The following is a 9,319-nucleotide window of genomic DNA, read 5'->3' as shown; positions in this document are numbered from 1 at the left end:
ATGAAAGACTTGGCAACAAATGCCACACATATCTCAAGATTTTCAAAATCACTGAACCTTTCCTCAGATTCCTGCCCAAGCCTGGACAGGAGGTCACAATACTCAAGTACATCCAAAACTTTGGTTGCATTTGCATGGCTTTCTTTCTATCTTTACCAATGAGGGGAAGTGTTGCAATCTTTTGTTTTTCAATTGCTGAAGGTAAAATGACAGTTTTGCTTTAAATACCTTCACAGCACTGATCATATCACATATGGTTTTGTCTTTACCTTGTAACTGAAGATTGAGCTGATTCAGTTTCTCTGTCACATCAGCCAAGAATGCAAGATCAAGCAGCCATCAGACAACAGGTTAGTGTCGTCCCCCCCCCCCCCAGTTCCATTAAAGCCGTAATTTCACTCACCAAGGAAATAAAACAGTGAAGTACCTTACTCCTACTCAACCATCTGACTTCTGTATGAAGGAGATCGCCGTACTCTGCAGAAATTTTGAATACAAATTCTTACATTCAGCCATAATCCAGTCCAGACATTCCGTCATCTGCTCCGTGCAGCACTGCTTCATACACGCTGTAGGAGAAAATAAAGACTTCAGATCATCATCACCATCATCACCACCATTATCACCATCACCATCCTCATAATTGTCATCATCGTTGTCATTGTCATCATTGCCATCATTGTCACCCTCACTGCCGTCATCATCATAGTCACCGTCATCATCGTCGTCACCATCATCATAATCGTTCTGATCATCGTAATCATAATCACCATCATCGTCATCTTCGTCATCACCATCATCGTAATCATCATCATCATCATCATCGCCGTCATATCATCGTCATTGTCATCATCATCATCACCATCGTTATCATCATCGTCGCCGTCATCATTATCTTCATCGTCATCATCATAATAATCACGTCATCATCATGGTCATCATCTATTGTCATCATCATCGTCACCATCAGCGTCATCATGATCATCATCATCGTCGTCATCAACATCGTCAACATTGTCACCATGATCATCACACTCCAATGCCCTCCAAAACCCTAAAAAAAAACTCAGAAAACCTCTGAAACCCTCCGAAATGCTAAAAAAACTCAAAACCCCCAAAACCTGCCAAAACAGTCCAAAAATGACTCAAACCCTCCAAACCTGAAAAAACTCTCAAAAAATAAATAAAAAACCCTCAAAACCCCAAAAGTTGCAGCTTTATTACAGATGTGTTGAAAATGTTTAATTTCTCAAGGGTTTATATTGGAGACCCCTTAATGGTCAAAAGAATAAAGACATGTAGAACTGCAGCACAGTAAACCTTTACTGTGTGTAAAGGCCAAGAAGAAATAAGCAGCTGATATACACATCAGATAAAGTAGTTCCTGAAGGAGCCGGGCCAGACTGGGACAGAAATTGGGACAGAAACTGGGTCTCACACCCACCCGGTCCTCCCCATACACAATAATACATGTTTGATGTGAACATTAATAAAGCTATTGACCTGTAGCTGCCTGATTTCATGTACAGTGCTGCTGTCACATGATTAGCTGAGTGTATATGGGCCATTGTTCCAGTGATACAATAGAGACTATAATAATTAGAAAATATATTTATAATTAAAATCTACAAGTTAATATAGGAAATTTAAGTAAGACTAGTGAATTTAAATTCAATTTGCATATCCCTCATCAAAAAAAAAGTTGAGCAGACACGACAGTACGTTTTTTTTATCCATGAACACGCATATGTACATAAAATTAATCAGATCTCTACACTTAAAGGTCGTAAACCCTGTTACCTCAGTGTCAAGCCTGTTACCCTTGTGTAACCAGTGTTACCTCAGTGTCAAGCCTGTTACCCTTGTGTAAACAGTGTTACCTCAGTGTCAAGCCTGTTGCCCTTGTGTAAACAGTGTTACCCTCACGTCAACTATAAAGTTTGTATCTCCATGTGGTATTCGTGTACTGTGAAGTATCTGGTGTTAAATTTTGGGAAAATGAAGAAAACTAAAGTACAAGTTACACTCTAAACACAAGCTCCACTAAATCATCTTCAGAGAAATGCTGTTACTACAGACTTCATATAGTAACTGATACTCTAGATAAATATCCCCGCTCATGCCAAGGGACCAAGTGGACACACACATTCATGATAAAAAGAGACTTTATTTACAGTTTGCATTTTCATATCACTATAATTCGATTAAAATTACACCTCTTATTTAACAGTTCAGATCAGTAGTTCATAGAGTACAGAAGATACCAATAAGGCCACATTGTGAAGCACACACACATAAAAGGACACATTTTGATATTTTGTAAAATAGTTAGTAAAATTAGAATAATTTTAAGAATTTTTTTTATTTATTTATTTTTAAATAGCAAGCTTTTTGTGCCAATTGACAGGCGTGTCTGAGTCAGTGAGGGCGGAGCTTAAGTATAATCTGAACTGTATAACATTACCACTAGCTTCTGTTTTTATTTCTTTAGTATTTGTGAGCATAAAAGCCTGCCTATAATTAAACAGTATAATAGTTTAGTGATATCAGCTGTGCTAGCCCGTCACCTACCCACAGCACTAGTTAACATAGCGAACATTAACATTACCTACCCAGCAGTCGCTATACAGCATTAAATAGATGATCAAGCTGAACAAGTGGAAAGAAAAGCTAACGGATGTCACATGATTAAGTTGAAAAAAAATTCACATAAGCTCCACCCATACTGAACCAGGAACACCTGTCACATGGCAAATTCAGTATATACTGACTGTGTGTGCGAGAAAGAGAGAGGTAATGCAACACATGTCCAGCAGAGGGAGCTGGTGAACTATGTGTTTCTCCAGTACACACACCCCAGAGATAAAAGAGAAGAGAGATTTTCCTCCCATTATCCACAGCATGAGGTCATTCATTAACTCACACACAGAAATGAAATAAAATGCATTTTTAAATCCAAACCTGTGACTGTAAATGTATGTATAGTGTATGTGAACATGTACGCGTGTGTGTGTGTGTGTGTGTGTGTTTACAGTCACAGTGTGTTTTGCTGGTCTCCTAGCTGCGAGTTTCACTCTCAAAGGCGGGCTTATCGTAGTGCAGTGGCACTTCAAACACACTGCCTCCAAACCTGCAAGCCAATCACAGCACAGGGTACAGCCATTGAATAGAGCCTCCATATGGAAGCGTACCTCTGCACTGAGGAGCATGCCCTCCTAAACAGTTAGGGCAGCTACGAGAAAACAGGTTCCCAGTCCATCACTGAATGCAGAAATACATAACCAGAGCCATCTCTCCCTACAGCTCTTGCCTGGCGTCCCACTGAAGATAAGCAGGGTTGAGCCTGGCCAGTACTGGGAGACCTCCTGTGGAAAACTAAGCTTGCTGATGGAAGTGGTAATAGTGAGACCAGCAGGGGGGGCTCACCCTGTGGTCTGTGTGGGGTCTAATGCCCCAATATAGTGACGGGGACACTACTGTATAAACAGCACTGTCTTTTGGATGAGACATTAAACTGAGGTCCTGACTCTCTGTGGTCATTAAAAATATAAAACATAAATAAAAATAAAATAAAATAAAAAAAGAGTAGGGGTATAACCCCAGTGTCCTGCCCAAATTCCCTCATTGGCCTTCTCGATCACCCCCTAATAATCCCCATCTCTGAATTGGCTACATCACTCTCTCCTCTCCACTAATAGCTTGTTTGTGGTGGGAGTTCTGGAGCACTATGACTGCTGTCCCATCATCCAGGTGGAGGATACACACTAATGGTCTCCTCCCAGTGTAAAGCACTTTGAGTGTCTAAAAAAGTGCTATAGAAATATAACTGTAACCAAGTAACTTGAAGATGCCCCACCTGCCAGAGAAAATCACCATGAAACCTGCCCTGGATCTCCACAGGTCAACTCAGTGACAAGACCAAGACCAAAAACTGTCAGCCACTGTGAAGAACACCGCTGCTGAGCTATTCCCATTAGATGGAGAAAAGTATTAGAACAGCAAGGGCAATTATTTTTGGTTTGCTATATACGGGAAACATTTGGGCTTGAGATCAAATGATGAATAGGAGTTGATTAACAAATTTAGATGTAAATATTAGGAAATTAAATTCTGGGCAAACAACTTAAAATATGGCACCTTGTGTTTAAACCTACCCATTTTTCAAATGATCGAAAATATTGGAACATGTTTGGAATGTCCTAAAAATGACCGACATATCTCAAACCCAAATGTCTTCAGTGTATAGTAAAAACAAATCCTGGGCTTCAGAGGGAACTGTATTGACAGACCAGCGCATGTCCTGACACCATGTTTCCATCGAACCCAGGACAAGAATATCAGCGTTCTCACAGACCTTATATCCTCTCGTCAGTTGAGCCACAATTTTGAATCTTTTTGTGGTCATGCTAGTATGTTTAGTCCAAATACAGGTGTGTGCTTCCAAAATAATACCCCACCCCCCCACCCCACACACACACACACACACACACACACACACACACACACACACACACAGTGAACAAACTAGCTTATTAGCAGCAGCTTCTGGAATTCAGCAAGGCAGGCTGAAATACAGTGTGTGTGTGTGTGTGTGCACTTCTCACCTTCATGTGTGTGGTCAGCAGGACCCAGCTGCTCTGTTGCATGCAGAGATTCATATCCAGAAAAGGCAGCATCGCTGTGTGAGAGACTCGGAGTTGGGGTGTATGCTGGAGACTGAGTCACAGTGTGTGTGAAAGTACTCAGTGCTGCTGGGAAACGAATGCAAAGCAGAAGTGACCGTCTACATGTGCTGCTCCTCAACATCCGTCACTAGAGAGATGAGAAACTCTCATGAATCCATTTACGCACACACCTCACCTCTACTCTGAGGGATTTGAGGATGTCACACATACACCGGGCAGGTCCTGTGATCCATAAGCCATGGCTCAACACATGCCTTATGGAAGAAGTGACTACACAGACAGACAGACAGACAGACAGACAGACAGACAGAGACACACACACACACACACACACACACACACAGGGTAAGACTGATAATGTGCTATGGATACAATTCTGTCTTGCAGGGTTTCAGAATGTTTCAAGTTTCGAGTCCAGAGCTCTGAGGTGTACACTGGCACTGCAGAGAATCCTGTACCCTCCTCACTCTCATCTCATGCAGTGCATTCTGGGAATTACAGTCTTACTGATATTCCACAAACTCCACATTTCAAGTCTACCAACAGTGTAACAGAGGTAATTTCCTACTGCCTAACTCATATTCTCTACCCCTAACCCCTTAACTCCAAAAGCCTAACCCCTAGCCCATTAGCACCAAGTGCTTGTGATCAGGGTGTGGTTCAGGAGGTATGGAGAGTTCAGTTCCTTGTTCTAAAGATATTGAGACCACAGTGTCAGAAACTGAAACTCGCCAAAACCACGCCACCCTGCCATAACCTCAGCCCACCTGCCGTGGTGGATCTCACCCAATCAGGATCAGACGAGCTGGAGATGATGAGCATGGGAGGGATGGAGATGAAGGATGAGCATGTGATGGATTTATCTACACAGGTGACAGGACAGTTATTTTGGACAAGTGTTTAAGAGCATAAATGATGAGGAGCGTTTAATCATAGAGGAGAAATCCGATCATACACACTCACTCAAATCAGACCTTGCACATTTCTCCTTTCATGCAATCAGATTCATCTGTAGTTCTGTTGGGAATTGAGTCAAACTTACCAAAAGCATTATCAGAGGGGGACTTTGATTCAAAAGCCTGCATCGAGTTTGATGCTGATGCATCTAAACCTCTGCCACTGGAGCTATAGATGAATCTGACCCCACACCCAACAATGATAGTGGTAGGCAGAAATCAGTATATTTCACTGCAGCAGACGAGTCCTTGCTCTGCCCCACCAAGAAGAAAAAACTGCGAGTCATCTATGATGGTGAGGAAGAGGGGCATGAAGAAGAAGAAGAGGTGGAGAAACCTGTTTTGGCTAGCAGTCCATTAGCTCGCAGCTTCATGGGCCTCAGATCTTCCACACCCAAATCCATGCTGAATAATGGCACCAACCGCAGATGCAGCATGAACACATCAATCGCATCACGACGCTCATGAGTACAGTCACAGCTGCAGGATATGGAGGAGGAAGAGGAGGAACCAGAGACGAAAGAGGAAAAATTAGAGGAGTGGGAGGAGCCAGAGGACAAGCCAGAGTCTAGTGAACACATAGTTGAGTGCGAGGAGGAAGAGGAAGGTGATGGTAAAGAGCTTCACTAACGTTCAACTGGCCTCTAGTGAAGTTGTGCATCAGTGTGCAGCCACTGAAGTGCAGAGTCCAAATGATGTCAAACATCAAGAGGAATCGTTTGATTCACTGGTGCATTCTGGGAAACAGTGTTTGTCTGAAGGGAGGAAACAGGAAGCACTGGACTTTTTTCTGAAGGCCATTGACATTAACACTGGAGACAGTGAGATACAACTGCTCATCAGCTTACTGTACAGACACCTGAGTCACTGACACACACACACACACACACACACACACACACACACCTGCATCATCATCCAACCATACAGACACAGTCACTGACACACACAGTGTGTGGGTGGGTCTTCCAGCTAAAGTGGTTTAGAATTAGGCCTAGATTTGAGGAATGCTGTATGGTGCATGCTCTATGCCATATGAGGAGTTTTGTACATCAAAGCAAGCACTGATCATGTTTGGGGACACAAGCTCCGCCTGCTTGCCCTTTATGTATGTTATACAACATGGCTAAATTTTTTTGACTTTTTCTTCAATTAAAGCACTGAGATGAACAGCCACATCTGTTTCAGATTCATATTTACACTTACTCTTGCACTATTAACACTAAATCCCATTACCTGTATTTATGAATATTAACATTTGCTATTTTCATTACTTCTGCTACTCCAATTAATAATCTTGCTGTTCATATTGTTATTTAATAATATAACTGTCAATCTAGCATCTAAAATTTTCACACCCCAACCAGACATCCCAAATAGCAAGTACGTTTGGGCCACATGTGGGTATTATCAGTCACATATGGCCTAGATATAGCACCGCTGAACAGATATGGGCCAAATTGTGACCATATTTGTCCTCGTCCTGCAAAGTATCCTCATTAGAGAACAGCAAGTCATGACAGGACACGCCAAACACATTCATGCCCTTCAGAGAGGAGATGTGGCACTGCAGCTCAGGGTCGGAGCGGCACGCAGACGAGTGGAGCGACTGCAGCTGCAGCCGAATGGAGGACGAGTACGTGTCCTCCAGTGTGAAAAGCTCCTTCAGCTCCTGCTTAGAGAAGTACCGACATGGGTTCTTATCACCCGTCCTCTGGTGGATCAAAGAGTTCTTAAACACCTATAGTAGGAAAACATACACGTGCACATACATGTGCAAATACACACACAAGCACACACATGACGAAATTATATCGTATAGATGTACCGGTTCAAGTAAGAATTTTAAATACGCGACCAGGAAGAAAAAAAAAAAAACGTTTGTACACCCTGGTGTCACAAATCAAGGATGGGTTCGGAAGCAATCGCAGATATATAACATTTATTATATGAACAAACAACAAAACATAGACACTACGACAACTAGGCAAAATACTGTGGCATGAAACAAAACATGTAACATGGCAGTCTAATACAACACAAGACAGTGAATCAGTGCAGACAATGGCTATATATACACACACACACGAGTGCTCATTAACCAAAACGTGAATCAGGTGCAGGTGGTCATGTGACATGTAGTGCAGTGCAGTGGCTGATGGGAAGTGGAGTCCAGAGCTTCCTGATACGTCACAGAACCCTCCCCCAAGGGCGCTACTCCCGGAGCGCCCAAAATTATACGTCCTCCATCTGGTGGTCCTGGCCCCCTGGAGAAAATGTCCCCCGCAAAATCAGGAGGCCGGGCGGCTTCTTCAATGGCACAGGGAGGCTGAGATATTTCCTCGGCAGAGCATGAAAGCAGCACGACGTCCCCAGCTGAACTGGAAGGCCGAGAGAAGTCCCCCGTGCGGCCAGGGAGAGGAGTGTGGGTCTCCTCGAAGCAGAAGGGGGGGAACTCTAGTTGCCATGGAGCAGGCGGGTTGAGCGACGACCTCAGCTGGACGGGGAGGCTGAGCGACGACCTCAGCTGGACGGGGAGGCTGAGCGACGACCTCAGCTGGACGGGGAGGCTGAGCGACGACCTCAGCTGGACGGGGAGGCTGAGCGACGACCTCAGCTGGACGGGGAGGCTGAGCGACGACCTCAGCTGGACGGGGAGGCTGAGCGACGACCTCAGCTGGACGGGGAGGCTGAGCGACGACCTCAGCTGGACGGGGAGGCTGAGCGACGACCTCAGCTGGACGGGGAGGCTGAGCGACGACCTCAGCTGGACGGGGAGGCTGAGCGACGACCTCAGCTGGACGGGGAGGCTGAGCGACGACCTCAGCTGGACGGGGAGGCTGAGGCTCTGAGGTCACTATGTGAACCTTGGGCATAGGCAGAGCTTGGCGGTGCGTGTCGGCGGACTGTGGTGTGGGCGGAGCTTGGCGGTGCGTGTCGGCGGACTGTGGCGTGGGCGGAGCTTGGCGGTGCGTGTCGGCGGACTGTGGCGTGAGCGGAGCTTGGCGGTGCGTGTCGGCGGACTGTGGCGTGAGCGGAGCTTGGCGGTGCGTGTCGGCGGACTGTGGCGTGAGCGGAGCTTGGCGGTGCGTGTCGGCGGACTGTGGCGTGAGCGGAGCTTGGCGGTGCGTGTCGGCGGACTGTGGCGTGAGCGGAGCTTGGCGGTGCGTGTCGGCGGACTGTGGCGTGAGCGGAGCTTGGCGGTGCGTGTCGGCGGACTGTGGCGTGAGCGGAGCTTGGCGGTGCGTGTCGGCGGACTGTGGCGTGAGCGGAGCTTGGCGGTGCGTGAGCGGCATTTGGTCATTTGGGTCAGTAGGCCTGAACGTGAACTCAGGGACGCGAGGCTTGATTTGGACCTCAGGGACGCGAGGCTTGGCTGGGACCTTAGGGACTTGAGACTTGACTGGGACTCGGACACCAAAGCCTGGTGCTAGTGCCTCCCCGCTGACCCTTTGCTGGAGCTCGGCAGGTGAGCCCACCTCGTGGAGCTCAGGTTCGAGCTCTGAGGTCACCCTGTCGGTCCAGGGCTGGGTCTCTGTACTGAACACAAACCCCCCCTTGTACCTGGACTCCTCCTCCTGTTGGCGTAGCATGGCGTAGTCCTGCATGAACATAGGCGGTAAGTTGAAGCCCAGGTAATTCCTGGCATCCTGCTGCTTTCGTAGCGCAGCTTGGTAA

At 46.0% G+C, this 9,319-nt stretch overlaps 1 long non-coding RNA gene across 1 annotated transcript; it reads right to left on the bottom strand.

Annotated features, from left to right (window-relative positions):
- Window positions 1–474: 474 nt before the first annotated feature.
- On the bottom strand, window positions 475–4,975 carry LOC128629769 (uncharacterized). Its single transcript, XR_008394155.1, has 3 exons — window positions 4,861–4,975; window positions 4,605–4,748; window positions 475–569 (listed from the first exon to the last, which is right to left on the bottom strand). It is a non-coding gene; the product is annotated as an uncharacterized LOC128629769 (long non-coding RNA).
- Between the last annotated feature and the right edge of the window lie 4,344 nt (window positions 4,976–9,319).

Source organism: Ictalurus punctatus, unplaced genomic scaffold, assembly GCF_001660625.3.
Source record: "Ictalurus punctatus breed USDA103 unplaced genomic scaffold, Coco_2.0 Super-Scaffold_100, whole genome shotgun sequence".
Lineage (NCBI taxonomy): Eukaryota > Metazoa > Chordata > Actinopteri > Siluriformes > Ictaluridae > Ictalurus > Ictalurus punctatus.
Note: the sequence above shows the minus strand (reverse complement) of the source record. Positions and strands in the feature narration are given on the sequence as shown.